The sequence below is a fragment of the Anolis sagrei genome, chromosome 2, assembly GCF_037176765.1.
Source record: "Anolis sagrei isolate rAnoSag1 chromosome 2, rAnoSag1.mat, whole genome shotgun sequence".
NCBI classification, from domain to species: Eukaryota; Metazoa; Chordata; class Lepidosauria; order Squamata; family Dactyloidae; genus Anolis; species Anolis sagrei.
The window spans coordinates 288,676,705-288,694,031 of record NC_090022.1 but is presented as its reverse complement, the minus strand read 5'-3'; the positions used below and the strand labels follow the sequence as shown (position 1 = coordinate 288,694,031).

Here is a 17,327-nt window from a genome sequence, read left to right as displayed (position 1 = left end):
TCCGCTCGCAGAAAGCAGAAGCGAGGAGAGAAAACAGTCATTATCACTGTCTTCTCTCTTGCATGGGGCTCCTGTGCATTTTTTTTTAAAAAAGGAGAAGACTGCTGGAGATGTGTGAATTCTGCATTCCTCCAAAGCTAATGTGGCAATAGGTTTGCCAATGTGTGTGTGTGTGTTCATTCGTTATTTTTATTCCTACCATAAGGAATATCCTTGGCAGCACTTGGACAATTCTCTCCTACCCTGCAGACCTTGTGCTGCCATTTCAAATCCCTCTGGAGCTGTTGCCAAAGATGAGTGGGAGATCGTTTTGCTTGTACCTTTAATGCTTGCGTAAAAGAGGATTTCTGCAGGTGTTTTTGGTTAAAGGTTATAAACTACTTCCCACTTTTCATTCTGGCAACTGAAGTAGAAGGTCAAACCTAGCAAGGATCAGGTGACATTGGGCGTTGTGAAAAATGTCTGCCTGGGATTCAAGAGATAAGCTGAGCTACACTAGAGAATACCAATGGTTCTCAACCTGTGGGTCCCCAGATGTTTTGGCCTTCAACTCCCAGAAAAATTAACAACTGGTAAACTGTCAGAGATTTCTGGGAGTTGCAGGCCAAAACACCGAGGGGTCAACGTGTTGAGAACCACTGGAATAGATTATATTGGACTAAATGGACAAAGACTAGAATAGCCCTGTGAGATTCAGCTTTTATTTATTGTGTCAATAGAGAACCAAATCAGTTGTATTGCATTAAAAACAAACAAACAAACAAACAAAACACAAAGTTTGCAGACTTTGTATTCTATTAAATATCCTTTGACCAGTAGCTGGACACTTGGGGTGCCTCTGGTGTTGCTGCAAGAAGGTCCTCCCTCCATTGTGCATGTGGCAGGGCTCAGGTTGCATTGCAGCAGGTGGTCTGTGGTTTGCTCTTCTCCACACTCGCATGTTGTGGATTCCACTTTGTAGCCCCATTTCTAAAGGTTGGCTCTGCATCTTGTGGTGCCAGAGCGCAGTCTGTTCAGCGCCTTCCAAGTCACCCAGTTTTCTATGTGCCCAGGGGGGATTCTTTCATTTGGTATCAGCCACTGATTGAGGTTCTGGGTTTGAGCCTGCCACTTTTGGACTCTCACCTGCTGAGGAGTTCCAGCTAGTGTCTCTCTAGATCTTAGAAAACTATTTATTGATTTAAGTCTGAGAACATTGTAGGGATTGGCCCAACTACAAGTAGATTTCAAGATTGAGCACAAGCATGAGTCTAAGCTGTTCCCTTAGAAATGGCACTTCTTGGATTAGAGGTCCAAGTTAGTGGGCATTTGCTCCAAGTTGAATCTGACCTACAGTAACTCTGCGCCGATCCCCAGCATGCCCACAGTCAAGAAAGAATTCTGTTTGAAATGCTTTAGAATTGCTGCCAGTTAGAATTCCCAATATTGGGCTATATCAGGCATGGGCAAACTTTGGCCTTCCCTCCAGGTGTTTTGGACTTCAACTCCCACAATTCCTAACAGCTGGTAGGCTGTTAGGAATTGTGGGAGTTGAAGTCCAAAACACCTGGAGGGAAGGCCAAAGTTTGCCCATGCCTGGGATATATGGACCAGACTCAAGGCTTCAAATCAAACTGTACCTTTCTGTAGCACTGGAGAAGGGTAGTGTAATGCAGTAACTCTTGCATTCAAACCATCAAATATTCAAACCAGTCCATTGTTCAACTCTGGAATTCTAAAGGGATACAATAACCCCATAAGAGTTCTTGGGCATCTGCTTGTGCCAAAAGAGAGAAAGAGAAATTTTAAAAAATACACCCAAATACCTTAGAGGATTATGTTGGCATATGCACCATGTTTTGGGTCTGAGAAAGCCATCTCCAGGGTCTAAATTGCTCAAAAGCAGTGCCGAATGTGATGGAGATGCGCCCCTTGCCCCCCAGTGGACATTTGGGAACATTTGGGGGCAAAATTGCTTTTATTTGAAAAAAATTACAAAATTGTTTTTGTTTCTTGTGGGGGAAGAGGGCTCCAAAACTGGTAGAAATACTCTCAAAACCCCAAACTGCATTTGGGACTCCCTGGAGCAGCACCGGCATTGTGCCGTAGCTGGCTGGGAGTCAGCAGCAATAAAATCACTACTGACAGAAAGGTCATGAGTTCGAAGTCAGCCCAGGTCGGAGTGAGCTTCCGACCATTGTATAGCTTGCTGACGACCTTTGCAGCCCGAAAGACACTTGTCAAGTAGTGAATGAAAATACATCCTGAATATTAGATATTTACATTATGAGTCATCACAGTAGCAAATGTACAGTTACGAAAGTAGTAATGAAAATCATGTTATGGTTGGGGGTCACCACAACATGAAATACGGTATTAAAGGGTTGCGGCATTAGGAAGGTTGAGAACCACTGAGTTAGAAGCTAATTGAAAAGCTAGACTTTGGACTACATTGACCCACCTGTCCCTTGATTACTGCCTTTAGATCTAATCCAAAAACGAACTACTCCATGTTTTGGATGTTCCACCAGTATTTTGGGGCAGATAAAAGTCTTACATGGTCACCTATTTCTTTAAGATTTCTGATCTTAAAATCAAGGTCTTTATCCCACTAGCTGTATACTGTGCTTTTTCAACCATGCTATGAATTTGGTTCTGGACCTCTGACTCTGCTGGAAATCTTCATTTTGTGATCATTTCTACTTCATCTTTCATTTCTTTCTTAAATTTCTGCATTGTTTCCTTATACAAAAGCTGGCTTGCAGTGACTAACAACAGAAGAGGAAACAAAGACCCACTATCAGTGAAGGAAATAATCAATAAAAGATAAGGTTAGTTAAGACCCACTATCAATGAAGACTTATCATCGGGGATGTAAATAAAATCAACACAAGAGAAAGCTAATTAAGGAATCTGGAGGGAAAACAGCCCCACAAAAACCCTAACATGAGATTTGAATACATTGCAATGGGATGAAAGAATAAAATAAAAGTCTTTGGGAGGGATAGCCAATACTTCAGAAGACCGGAGCAGAATTCAAAATGATCTTAACAGATTAGAGAGATGAATGACGATCTGTAATATTGATGTTGGAAACCGGCCCGAGTCCCTCGAATTGAGGTGAGAAGACCGGTATACAAAACTACCAAATAAACAATAATGGCCAAAACTAACAAAATGAAGTTCAACAGTGACAAATGCAAGATACTCCACTTAGGTAGAAAAAGTGAAATGCAAAGATACAGAATGGGGGACGCGTGGCTCAAGAGCAGTATGTGTGAAAAAGATCTTGGAGTCCTCGTGGACAACAAGTTAAACATGAGCCAACAATATGATGCGGCAGCAAAAAAAACCCAATGGGATTTTGGCCTGCATCAATAGGAGCACAGTGTCTAGATCTAGGGAAGTCATGCTACCCATGCCCTATTCTGCCTTGGATAGACCACACCTGGAATACTGTGTCCAATTCTGGGCACCACAAATGAAGAGAGAAATTGACAAGCTGGAATGTGTCCAGAGGAGGGCGACTAAAATGATCAAGAAATCACACTGTGTCCAATTCTGGACACCACAATTGAAGAGAGATATTGACAAGCTAGAATATGTCCAGAAGAGGGCAACTGAAATGATCAAGTGTCTTGAGAACACACCCTATGAGGAGTGGCTTAAAGAGCTGGACATGTTTAGCCTGAAGAAGAGAAGACTGAGAGGAGACATGATAGCCATGTATAAATACGTGAGAAGAAGTCATAGGGAGGAGGGAGCAAGCTTGTTTTCTGCTGCCCTGGGGACTAGGACACGGAACAATGGCTTCAAACGACAAGAAAGGAGATTCCATCTGAACATTAGGAAGAACTTCTTAACTGTGAGAGCTGTTCAGCAGTGGAACTCTCTGCCCCAGAGTGTGGCGAAGGCTCCTTCTTTGGAGGCTTTTAAACAGAAGCTGGATGGCCATCTGTCAGGAGTGCTTTGAATGCGATTTTCCTGCTTTTTGGCAAGGGGTCGGACTGGATGGCCCATGAGGTCTCTTCCAACTCTAGGATTCTATGATTCTATACCAAGAAAAGACAGTTTCTGAAAGCTGTACTATGCAATCTTCAGGGAATACTGTACATTCCTTAACTTACTGTAGAAACAGAAAACTGTGGATAATAGCAAACTCAACTGAAATGAATGAATTTAGCTGGAAGTTACAATAGATTCTCTGGGAATCTTCATTGGGATTCTTCTTGGTCCTCAAGGGCACATTTATGATAATGTCCAATGGAAGCCTACCATAGAAACACCTGTAGGACCTAGAAGATTCTCCTGACATTGTCCCCTGACATTTATTTAAACCACTCTTCTATATATGTTTTGCCACAATTTCCACAGTCTCCAGCCAGTGGCCATATAGATTGACGAAGGTGCGCTTTGTAGCCCCACATGTCTGGAAGACACCAGTTCAGGGAAAACTAGCTTGGCATATTCAAAATGAGAGATCATTCAGCCTCAACAAAAGCAATTTCACATCTTACTGATTTCCAAAAAGAGTGAGTTAGGCTCCAAATTTTCTACAACCTGGAATATATGCATTGTCTTGGCTGACTCTTGCCCACAATTATGTGTTCCATGGGTTTTCTGCTCATGAATGTTATTTCTGTCTGCTTTCTCTGTAGAATAGTGCCTGAACTGTTAGGTTTCTACTTAACCTAGTGTTTATGAAACTTGGGAAACCTATTTTTCAACTATTTTATACATACTTTGAAATATTATTTCCATCCCCATACAGAATGCTTCTGTTGTTGAGTGCCATGATGCCATTCCTGACTGAAAGTGACTCCAAGGTGACCTATCATGGAGTTTTCTTGGCAGAATTTGTTCAAAGCCTTCATCTATGGGCTGAGAAAGTGTGACTTGCTCAAGGGTGGCCCAGTGAGTTTCCATAGCACTCAAACAATGGCCTCTTGGTATCTAAGGCCCCCTTACACTGCCATATAACCCAGATTATCAAAACAGATAATCCACATTATCTCGTTTGAACATGGGCCCTTTTCATACAGCTGCATAAAATCCCACATTATCAGTTTTGAACTAGGCAGTGTGTGCTCAGATAGCCCAGGGCCAGGCATGTAGGGCTGAAGCCCCTCAAGCCCCCATATAATTCAGTTCAAATCAGATAATCTGGATTTTATATGGCAGGTAGAAAGGGCCTAAAGTGCATCCACAGTGGACAATTAACGAAGTTTGACACCATTTGAACTGCCATGTCTCAATGCCTTTTTGCTGTTGTTTATTTGTTCAGTCACTTCTGACTCTTTGTGAATTCATGGACCAGCCCATGCCAGAGCTCCCTGTTGGCTGTGGTCAACCCCAGCTCCTTCAAGGTCAAGCCAGTCACTTCAAGGATAACACCCATCCATCTTGCCCTTGATGGGCCCCTCTTCCTTTTTCCTTCCACTTTCCCCAGCATCATTGTCTTCTATAAGCTTTCCTGTCTTCTCATGATGTAGCCAAAGTACTTCATCTTTGCCTCTAATATCTTCCCTCCAGTGAGCGGTCAGGCTTTATTTCCTGGAATATGGGTTGGTTTGATTTCCTCGCGGTCCAAAGCACTCTCCGATTTTTCCTCCAGCACCACAGTTCAAAAGCGTCTATCTTCCTTTGCTCAGCCTTCCTTGTGGTCCATTGAAATCATGCAAGTTGGAGTTTTACAATGTCTTTTGCCTTCTCTGCCAAAGAGTTCTGGTGCTTAACCAAACTACAATTCCCATGATTTCACAGCATGGAAAATATGGCAACTGAAGTAGTGCCAAAACTCCTGGAATTCTACAGTGTAGATGCACCCTCAAACATCGCTGAAGTCACACTGGCTCTCAAAGTAAGCAGTGTCAAATGTTGCCTCTCTTGGCCTAACAAAGGGCAGTATGGATTTTACATCCCCCCCCCCCCCCCCCGCAACTACTTTTTATGAATTCAAGCTGTATCTCATCGGAAACCTGATCCTTTTTTTTTTTTTGAAAGCACAAGATTGAGGTGGAGAACTGTCCTGCAAGGAAATGCTGCTCCACCTCTGTTTGCGTCAGGATTCTGTAAAATTAGATCCACTCGCTAGGCTGAGCTGAAAATACACCCGGAGACCCACCCTGCCCATTGGGCACACCTGCTTGGCCTTCCCTTCCCTTTCTCGCCCCCTACTTTCCACATCCTCCCTCCCTCTCTCCACATGCCAAGTGTCATCTGTTGCAAAGCCCAAGTATTTCCTTTTCTATTCTAATATTTCCTGTGCTCGCCCTCCTCTCCATCGAAGCTTGTGACCAAAGCCATCCTGCCAAAAAGGGCGGCAGGGTGGATATTTAAAGTTCTGCCTCCCCATTCCCCCTGCACATAATGAAATGGTCAATATTGGATGAAGAAAGGGGAAAAGCAGTTCAGGAGTTTCCCTTCATTTTCCCCAGTAAGACTTTCTGAGTCCTGACTTCTTTGCACTAGGATTTGGCTTTTGAATTTCACTGCCTGGTGAATATTGAGTGACTCAATAATGCACCATTACTGCAAATGTAGAGGTTCCACTCTCCAGACATTGTTGCACCAAACATCAGCATCTTCTTGGTTCAAGGAAAAGAGGACACAAAACAACAGGCAAAAATTAATGCCCTCCGAAAACACTTCACGTTGTGGGATTTTTGGCCTTGATATTCTGAGATACAGGGCTGTCTGGAAGAGCCCTTAGAGCTACCTTTCCTCAAGTAGTTTAGAATGCCTCCACACATAGCTATCTTCTTCTGAAATAATTAGTTGGCTTACCTATTGGTGATCTGCTAATTAAACACAGCCACTCTCTTTCCTGCTTTGCTGTCCAGGCTTGAGAAGCCTCCACATTCTGGGCTGATACAATAAGAAAAATAATCCTACCTTCCATACTACAATTATAGCAATTTGACCCCATTTCATTCTATCCTGTGGAATCCTGGGATTTGTACTTCATTGCAGCAAAGATAGACATCTCACAAAGCTACAAATCCCAAGACTTCATAGCATTGAGCCAAGGCAGTTAATGTAGGGTCGAAAGCAGTACGTGTGAAAAAGATCTTGGAGTCCTCGTGGACAACAAGTTAAACATTAGCCAACAATGTGATGTGGCGGCAAAAAAAGCCAATGGGATTTTGGCCTGCATCAATAGGAGCATAGTGTCTAGATCTAGGGAAGTCATGCTACCCCTCTATTCTGCTTTGGTTAGACCATACCTGGAATATTGTGTCCAATTCTGGGTACCACAATTCAAGAGAGATATTGACGAGCTGGAATGTGTCAGAGGAGGGAGACTAAAATGATCAAGGGTCTGGAGAACAAGCCCTATGAGGAGCGGCTTAAGGAGCTGGGCATGTTTAGCCTGAAGAAGAGAAGGCTGAGAGGAGATATGATAGCCATGTATAAATATGTGAGAGGAAGCCACAGGGAGGAGGGAGCAAGCTTGTTTTCTGCTTCCCTGGAGACTAGGACACGAAACAATGGCTTCAAACTACAAGAAAGGAGATTCCATCTGAACATGAGGAAGAACTTCCTGACTGTGAGAGCCGTTCAGCAGTGGAACTCTCTGCCCCGGAGTGTGGTGGAGGCTCCTTCTTTGGAAGCTTTTAAACAGAGGCTGGATGGCCATCTGTCAGGGGTGATTTGAATGCAATATTCCTGCTTCCTGGCAGGAGGTTGGACTAGATGGCCTATGAGGTCTCTTCCAACTCTTTGATTCTATTATTCTAAATTGCAATAATTCTGCAGTTTGGATGCAGCCCCAGAAGCATCTCAAGTGCTAGTAGGTGTGTTTCATTATTCCTGGAGTCATGTATTTCCCATTTGTACCAACTCAACGACAGCCAACAAACTCAAATTAAACCCTGCCCTGTATGTCTGCACTCTAAAACTGAAGCTATTCAAACGTTCAGATAGCTATGTTTACCGATTTGCAAGGTAATATAGTAGCTTCCATTATTTCTGCAGTCCTGTCATTCCCATTCCTACCAGTTGTAGGACAACTGGCCAAATCAAACTAAAACCCATCCCATGTATCTGGTCTCTTAAATGGAAGCTATTCAAATATACACATAGATATGTTTAGTGGTTTGCAAAGCTGGAAGCCTGCACTGACAATCATGCATACAGATACACTAAGACAGGTATAGTCTTTCTTGATAAGATACTATCCGACAGGTGTAGTTTCTTATTTCAAAAGGTGCAATGCTTTGCCAGGCAAAAGGGACATTCAAAAGGGTATTCATTGCAGGGCAGTTGATAACTTAGACCTTGGAGGTATCAAGGTCACCATAAGTCAAAATCGACTTGATGGTAATTAACAACAGCAACAAACTACATTCCTTACCCATAGCATTTTCTCTAGTTATATTCCAAATCCAGCCACCACTCCACCTATGAACCTCTGCCCACAGGACATCACAGGCATTCCTTTGGGGCCAAAAATAAGCTAAAATTCAATACCTCTGCAGGTGAATCTTCTTGAACCTCTCCCCATTAACAGCTCAGGGGGATCCTGCAGCCCTTCTCTGCTCTGAGAAAGAGAATGAAAAATCTAACACAAAGGAATGAAGGGGAAGAGAAACAAAGAGAAGCGATGCCGCCTCACCCCGCTGCCCCAACTGCAGCCTCCTGAGACCAAGGCCCGCCTTTCACCCACAAGAGAGAGATCTGCAAATGGTTTTTATAGGTTGCAATTTCCACAATGCGCCGTAGGAGGCTGTCCTAACAGGAGGAAAAAAGTTCTCATTCAACTATTGTTTCTCTCGCTTTCTGCAAAAAGCTATTAAGCTGAGATGGTGGTGCTGATACCTTGCAGGAGAAGGAGAAGGGAGGGCGAGAGGGGGCCAGGACCCGCCAGGAGAGAAAGATCATCTGAAGGCCTCTGACTGGCAGCTGTTGGCTCTCAGCCCAGGAGAGAGAAAGCACTCAACAGCACCGCAGGGGAGAATCTTCTCTCGGCTCGGAGGGAGAGGAGGAAGCTGACCTAATAGGCTCCTCCGATCCTCATTTTCTATAATTCAAGAGACCTGCAATGTGCCGGAACAAGAGAGCTCGAAATCTGATAAGGAACATTCAGGCAATAGTACTTTACCTGAGCTCATCACTCTTCTTTTGGGGGCGAAATTACTTTGTCCTACTTGCCAGTTTTTCAAACACCCCAGAGAGAAAGAGAAAGACAGAGAGAGAATATAGGGGAATGCAATAAGGACTGAAACTCATGGTTATATCAACCTGCATCCGAATTTTTAAGGCCTTCCAGGTGATTCTATGATTGTTTCCACCAGGCATTACTATAGAGCAGGCATGGGCAACCTTGGGCCCTCCAGGTGTTTTGCACTTCAACTCCCACAATTCCTTACAGTCTATACCTGGAGGGCCAGGCCCGTAGCCAGGATTTCGATTCGGGGGCGGGGGGGGGGGGGCTGAGATTCAGGAGGGGGTTGAGTATGAGTGAAAGAGGGCCTACCCTAGCAAACCTTTTGTATCATTACCCCAATACCCCCATGTATATAGGATATATTGAGTATGGTGTTCAGATCATGATATGAATAAACATAACAGTTTAAATAATGCACCAGTAAGGGGCTTTTCGCAAACCACCATGAGAATTTGGGGGGGGGGGCTGAAGCCCCTCAAGCCCCCCCCCCCCCCAGCTACATGCCTGTGGAGGGCTCAAGGTTGCCCACGCCTGCTATAAGGCAAAACTTCCCAAACTGTGTGTCACAACGTAGAATCATAGAATCATAGAGTTGGAAGAGACCTCATGGGCCATCCTGTCCAACCCCCTGCCAAGAAGCAGGAATATTGCATTCAAAACATCCCTGACAGATGGCCATCCAGCCTCTGTTTAAGCCACTCCTCATAGGGCTTGTTCTCCAGACCCTTGATCATTTTAGTCAACCTCCTCTGGACACATTCCAGCTTGTCAATATCTCTCTTGAATTGTGGAGCCCAGAATTGGACACAATATTCCAGGTGTGGTCTAACCAAGGCGGAATAGAGCATGGGTAGCATTACTTACCTAGATCTAGACACTAGGCTCCTATTGATGTAGACCAAAATCCCTTTGGCTTTTTTTGCCGCCACATCTCATTGTTGGCTCATGTTTAACTTGTTGTCCACGAGGACTCCAAGATCTTTTTCACATGTACTGCTCTCGAGCCAGGCATCGTCCCCATTCTGTGTTTTTGCATTTCGTTTTTTCTGCCTAAGTGGAGTATCTTGCATTTGTCCCTGTTGAACTTCATTTTGTTAGTTTTGGCCCATCTCTCTAATCTGTCAATATCATTTTAAATCTTGCTCCTGTCCTCTGGAGTATTGGCTATCCCTCCCAATTTGGTGTCATCTGCAAACTTGATGATCCTGCCTTCTAACCCTTCATCTAAGTCATTAATAAAGATGTTGAACAGGACCGGGCCCACGATGGCACCCTGTGGCACTCCACTCATCACTTCTTTATGTTAATGTGTGTGTTGTATATCAGCCTATGATTGTGTCTGGTGTTCATGCTGATGTTCATGTTGGTGTTCATGATGGGAATGGGAATGATATTCCGGATGATGAGCCTGGTGATGAGTAAAGTTCAGACGAGAGGCCTGAGCTGTTTCAGGAAGATTCACAAGGCCACATTCTTGAGAGAGGCGCTTCACCACTTTTCTCAGACCTACTGTCTGAACATGATTTGTCAGGTGTAGGAGTTAATGAGGGAAAAGATAATGAAAGCTTGGACAGAAAGCAATTTTTTAGAAAACAGAGGCAAAGTTTTCAGAGGCTGAGACGATCAGCTCGGCTACAGCAAAAGAGAGATAACAAACCGTTATCTGGTGAGCAGGTCAAGAAGAATGCTTTCCTTTCAGTTTTGGGATCTGACAAAGCTTTATAATGATTCATGGGAGAGAGTTGCCTCAGTTGGGTCAACGTTAGTTTATCACAGTTTTGCTTTCAAGTGCATTGAGTTTCATGTACCAACTTTTTGTCAAGCTCAAGATTTGTCTATGAGATTTACCTGCTATCTTATTTCAGAGATTCAAGTGCTTAGTTTCATGGAGTTTTATGTACTCATGGATCTTGTTTTCCTCTGAAACTGATGGACTATTTCTTATAATGGATATTTACTGTTTTTGCTATTTTTACTGCTTTGCCTACACTTATTCTTCAGTAAACTGCTTGCTGATTTTACCAAGCTGATGAGGTGTTTAAGGTCAAAAGTGTTCCTCCTCTGGTGCCAGGCATGTAGCCAGGAGGGGGGAGGCTTGGGGGGCTTCAGCCCCCCCCCCCCCGAAATTCTGATGGTGGTCCGCGAGAAGGCCTTACTGGTGCATTATTTAAACTGCTATGTTTATTCATATCATGATCTGATCACCATACTCAATATATCCCATATGCATGGGGGTATTGGGGTAACGATGCAAAAGGTTTGCTAGGGTAGACCCTCTTTCACTCAGACTCAGCCCCCCCCAAACCAAACTCACCCCCCCCCAAACCAAACTCAGCCCCCCCCCCCCCCCCCCCGAAACAAAATCCTGGCTACGGGCCTGTCTGGTGCACAACAGCTGCAGTGTGTAAGTGTGTCACACAAATATAGCAAGTAACCTCCAAATCTATGTAAAATAAGCAATATATCACATCCTTATGCAGCTGTAAAAAAACTACTGGTTTTGAATACTATTTTTTATTTGGGACTGTACACGTCTAAAGAAAATACATAGATGTTGGTTTGGGTTTTTTGCACAGAAAACAACTTGTTCTGTGCAAGGAATATTTCTGTACAGAAAATACATTTCCTGCACAAAGAACAGAAGAAATCCCGTTTTCTGTGTAGAGTAAGCCCTAAATGATGAATATTCTTGCTTCCCTAGAATGCTCCTAGATAAGGCTATATACCTATATACTCCATGCCTAGGAAAGCCCTAGGAAAGATGCTGTAGGCTGGAACTAGCCAAATCCCCTTGGAATTCATACAGTCCCCAGAAACCAACAGGAGAGGCTCATACACATCGCTGATGCTCTCGCATTCATTTTATCTTTGAGTTCTTTCACACTATACAGTTGTAACACTTTGATTCTACTATTACTGCCATGGCTCTATCCATGGAATCCTGGTGTCTATAGTTTCATGAGATATTTAGCATTCTCTTTCAGGAGACTTTTGTGCCTCATGAATCCCAAGATAAGCTGAGATCAACATACTATAACAGTTTGTTTTCCAGGGCAAGTAACACAAGGAGATGCTTTTGCCAGTTCCTTCCTCTAAAACAGTGGTTTACAATCTGTGGCCCGTGGACCACCAGTGATCCCCAAGAACTAAAATATGGTCCGTGGCCTCACCGCTACTCCACTGTTGCTACAAGAGTGACTGATCTTGAGAAACCCTCTTATAGTGCCAAGACAATGGGGATTTCAGGAGGAGAGAGGATGACTACCCATGAAAGGAGTCACAACAAGCCTCCTGAGTGCTGCTTCTCCTCTTTTCCCCTGAGCAGACCCATTCCATGTGGCGCCTGGAATCAGGGGCGCCTTGGTGTCTTCATTTTTAGGCCTGTTCCTGGGGTTATTTGGGGTGCTGAATCAAAAAATTGCATTGGATAGACCACATCAGCTCTAGATTATTAAATATGGTTTTCTGTGGGTGAGCAGATGGTGACTACTGGATGGCATATGTTCTGTATCAGAAACCAGAGCTGATGTGGTCTATCCAATGCAATTTTTCTGAACCAGCACCCCAAATAACCAAACCAAATCTAAAGTTGACCAAAAACTTATTTGTAACCCTTTTAGTACTAATGTTGGAGAGTGGTCCCTGGTCAAAGTGGTCCCTGAGTTAAAAAATGTTGGGAACCACTGTTCTAAAATGTATCTTCCATTCATTGGTGGGCTCCCATCTAAGTCCTAACCAGGACTGACCCTGTTCAGCCAGCATCTGGTGCCTTTCGAGTATTTGCACAAACACACTCCAGGAAGCCATCACTAGGTAGTAAAATATCACACATTATTTGGGGTTATGTCTGTCATTGACATTCATACCCTTTGAAGCAAAATGCAGTGAAAGTCTTTTCAAAAAGCAGTTTTTCTTTAGTGCATAAGCTTTTACTCTACCCACAGTCACCGCAATTCACAGCAAATGCTTTTATTAATATTAGAAAAGCAATCTCATGCCATGCATATCTGTCTCACTGCATTCCATGTGGTTTACTCCCAAGTAAGAACATATCGCTTTTTCAGGCTTTTAAAGCAATGCATTAAAAACAGCCATACTTACAGAACCATTCTGAGTTCAGCGTGACCTACTTTCTAGACCTCATAGAGTTTTAGTACAGCACCCCAAAATCCAGCTGTTTTCAGAATTATTTGACATTTCCCCTATCCTTGCATGGCAGTTACTTTTACAGAGATGAGTAAATGGAAAGCAACTGCTTCTAGTTTGTTGCTGTCCGTTGAAATCTGAGAATCCGAAAGTTAGGTAGCCATCCCATATTTAGTTACCTGGATGTAAAATTTACTGAATTCCATGGGACTTAACTTCTGAATAAGCATGCATAAAGTGTGTACAATGAAGAGTGAAAAGAGACTTCCAGCATTATATGTAATCCCATTTGCCTTGCATTGCTGGAGAACAGTTCGGCAACCACTCTTTAAAAGTTTCTATAAAACAAACTGAGAGAAATTCCTTGGCAACCAAAGCTTCCATAATTTAAATCTTAACTTACAGAAGCTAGGTGTCTCATCCATTTAAAGTACTGCTTAGAAAGTTGGCTTTTCTAGTGTTCTCTCAAATTTTGACACAACTTGCATTGGGGTTGAAGGAAGTTATAATCCAACATGTTTTATAGAGGACATAACTGATTAGAAAAACCTTGCTTGAGCTTCCGCTGTCGGCCCTAGCTTCTGCCAACCTAGCAGTTCGAAAACATGCAAATGTGAGTAGATCAATAGGTACCGCTCCGGTGGGAAGGAGCGGGAAGGTAACAGCGCTCCATGTCTATGGACAATGCCGGCTCTTCGGCTTAGAAATGGAGATGAGCACCACACCCCAGAGTCAGACATGACTGGACTTAATGTCAGGGGACAACCTTTTTAACCTTAAAGGTAGGTAAAGGTTTTCCCCTGACATTAAGTCCAGTCGTGTCTGACTCTGGGGTGTGGTGCTCATCTCCATTTCTAAGCCGAAGAGCCGGCATTGTCCATTGTCCATTTCTAAGCCGAAGAGCCAGCTTTGTCTGTAGACACCTCCAAGGTCATGTAGCCAGCATGACTGCATGGAGTGCTGTTATCTTCCCACCAGAGTGGTACCTATTGATCTACTCACATTTGTATTTTTTTTTAACTGCTAGGTTGGCAGAAGCTGGGGCTGACAGCGGAAGCTCGTGCTGCTCCCCGGATTTGAACCTGTGACCTTTCGGTCAACAAGCTCAGTGCTCTAACTCACTGTGCCACCAAGGGCTCCAACAACAATAATAACAGTAATAACAACAACAAAACAAACAAAAAGTGGGCACTGCAAGCATAAATATTGCAACCTGACAATTACCAGCAGGTTCACCCCACTGGATCAAATATGTGTCCTAAGGAAGTTGTGCTTGGAATGATAATGTAGGGACACAACATCCTCAAAATGCAAACCAAAGCATGTCTTCTTCCTCCGGACTACCTCACAGGACTGTTGTAACATACTACGGGCTGCACAAAAGTGGATATCAGACTTCAAGATCCTATATAAACAGTCACCTCCAAATGTTGGAGGGAAGGAGGGCTGGAGGTGGAAAGGCAGATGTAGGGAACATGTAGAAGTCTTGAAAACAAACATCAGTAGCTGGCAGGAAGAGTAAAGACAAAGCCTTTTTCTGGGAAAACATGCATAGGAATATGGGGGAAGGAATCCTTCAGCCTAATCCTATCTCTAGTCTAGCTATTCATTGGGGTCTGAAAACTTGATGACACAAGAAAAGAAATCAAGAAAGAAGTGTTGGACTAGGACTCTGGTTGACAAAGGTTCAAATCTCCACTTGAGCTTGGAAACCCACTGAGTGATCTTAGGGTACTAGTTGTATCCTTGTATGAAAGTGCATTTAACTCTGATCAATAATAAGCAAGCCAGGTCAGGTGTGGTATAATGAAGACCAGAGTATGAATTTCCACTCCTTGTAAAATGCACTGGGTGACCTTGAGCAAGTCACACTCCCTCCTCTTTTGAGAGAGGCGTGAAACTAGTTGAATCCTTGCAGGAATGTGTCTCGAAGTGTGTTGAATTTGGCCAGCAAGTAAGCCAAGTCAGTGTGGTATAAAGGTCTGAGCATTGAATGAGGACTTGGGAGACTAGGGTTCGAATCACTGCTTGACCTTGGAAAGTAACTGGGTGACCTTGGTCAAGTCACACCCCCTCCTCTTTTGAGAGAGGTGTGAACTAACTGCATCCTTTCAGAAATGTGCTCAGGAATGGGCTAAACTCTGGCCAGTAAGTAAGCCAGGGCAAGTGTGGTATAATGGTCAAGAGCATTGGACTAGAGCAGGCATGGGCAAACTTTGTCCCTCCAGGTGTTTTGGACTTCAACTCCCACCAACAGAAATGATCTTCTGACATTCCTCTTGCAAGGACAGAATAAAAAGTAAGCCTTTTTATTCTGAAAGTTATCAAGAAAAGACCCAGGACATTAAGACTCTGACTGTAAATAGAAGGTCTACTTCTGTCTTCTCCTTTTTGCCTTGTATTTTATTCGCGTTGTATTTTGAAATGGTCATATGACCAGTCAAACAAATAAATTATTATTATTATTATTATTATTATTATTATTATTATTATTCCCACCATTCCTAACAGCCGCAGGACCCTTAAGTGGCTGAGGCAGAAAGGAAAGGGTCTGCGGCTGTTATGAATGATGGAAGTCCCAAACACCTGGAGGGATGAAGTTTGCCCATGCCTGGATTAAGCTCTGGCCAGAAAGGCAGTAAGTAAGCCAAGGCAAGTGTGGTATAATGGTCAGAGCAATGGACTAGAGCAGGCATGGGCTAAGCGCTTAAGCAGCTGAGGGGGAAAAGGAAGGGGCCTGAGGCTGTTAGGAATGGTGGGAGTTGAAGTCCAAAACACCTGGAGGGACAAAGTTTGCCCACACCTGGGTTAAGCTCTAGCCAGTAAGGAGGTAAGTAAGCCAGGACAAGTGTGGCATAAAGGTCAGGAGCATTGGACTAGAGCAGGCATGGGCAAACTTCATCCCTCCAGGTGTTTTGGACTTTAGCTCCCATCATTCCTAACAGCTTCAGTCCCCTTAAGTGGCTGTGGTGGAAAGGAAAGGCCTGAGGCTGTTAGGACTGAAGTTTGCCCACGCCTGGGTTAAGCTATGGCCAGTAAGGCGGCACGTAGGCCAGGGCAAGTGTGGCATAATAGTCAAGAGCATTGGACTAGAGCAGGCATGGGCAAACTTCATCCCTCCAGGTGTTTTGGACTTCAACTCCCATCATTCCTAACAGCTTCAGGCCTCTTAAGTGGCTGAGGCGGAAAAGAAAGGCCTGAGGCTGTTAGAAATGATGGAAGTCCAAAACACCTGGAGGGATGAAGTTTGCCCATGCCTGGGTTAAGCTCTGGCCAGTAAGGCAGCAAGTAAGCCAGGGCAAGTGGCTTACTTGCTGCCTTAAAATGGTCAGAGCACTGGACTAGAGACTCTGAGGAACAGAGTCTGAATCCCCACTTGACCATAAGAATCTACTGGGGGGGGTGGGGGGGGGCTTGGCTAAAGCACACTTTCTCGGCCTTAGAGGAAAGCAATGGCAAACCCTCTCAGAGCAAACCTTTCCCAGTTGTCACTCAGTGTAATAAGCTAGGACAAGTGTGGTATAATGGTCAGAGCACTGGACTAGAGGCTCTGGGGAATAGAGCCTGAATCCCCACTTGACCATAAGAATCTACGGGGGGAGGGGGGGGGGCTTGGCTAAAGCACACTTTCTCAGCCTCAGAGGAAAGCAATGGCAAACCCTCTCAGAGCAAACCTTGCCCAGTTGTCACTCACTGTAATAAGCCAGGGCATGTATGGTATAATGGTGAGAACATTGGACTAGAGACTCTGGGGAACAGAGTCTGAATCCCCACTTGACCATAGGAATCTCCTGGGTGGGCTTGGTCAAATCACTCTCTCTCAGCCTCAGAGGAAGGCGATGGCAAACCCTCTCCGAGCTGTCACTCCAGGTAGTAAGCTTTCCAACTTCAGCAGCTTTTGACAACCTTTTCCTCAAACCATCATTGCTGGTTCTAGACTCAAATATATTATTGCATTCGAAGTATTATAAAGTAAGTCCAACAGTATCTGAAGGCACTCAGAAGAAGTGATTGGGGCAAATTCCCAGAGAAG

At 44.1% G+C, this 17,327-nt stretch overlaps 1 protein-coding gene across 1 annotated transcript in view; it reads right to left on the bottom strand.

The window, feature by feature from the left end:
- ZBTB7C (zinc finger and BTB domain containing 7C) overlaps nucleotides 1-17,327 on the bottom strand; it is a 301,985-nt gene that overhangs the window by 284,091 nt on the left and 567 nt on the right. The gene's annotated exons all lie outside the window — the stretch shown is intronic.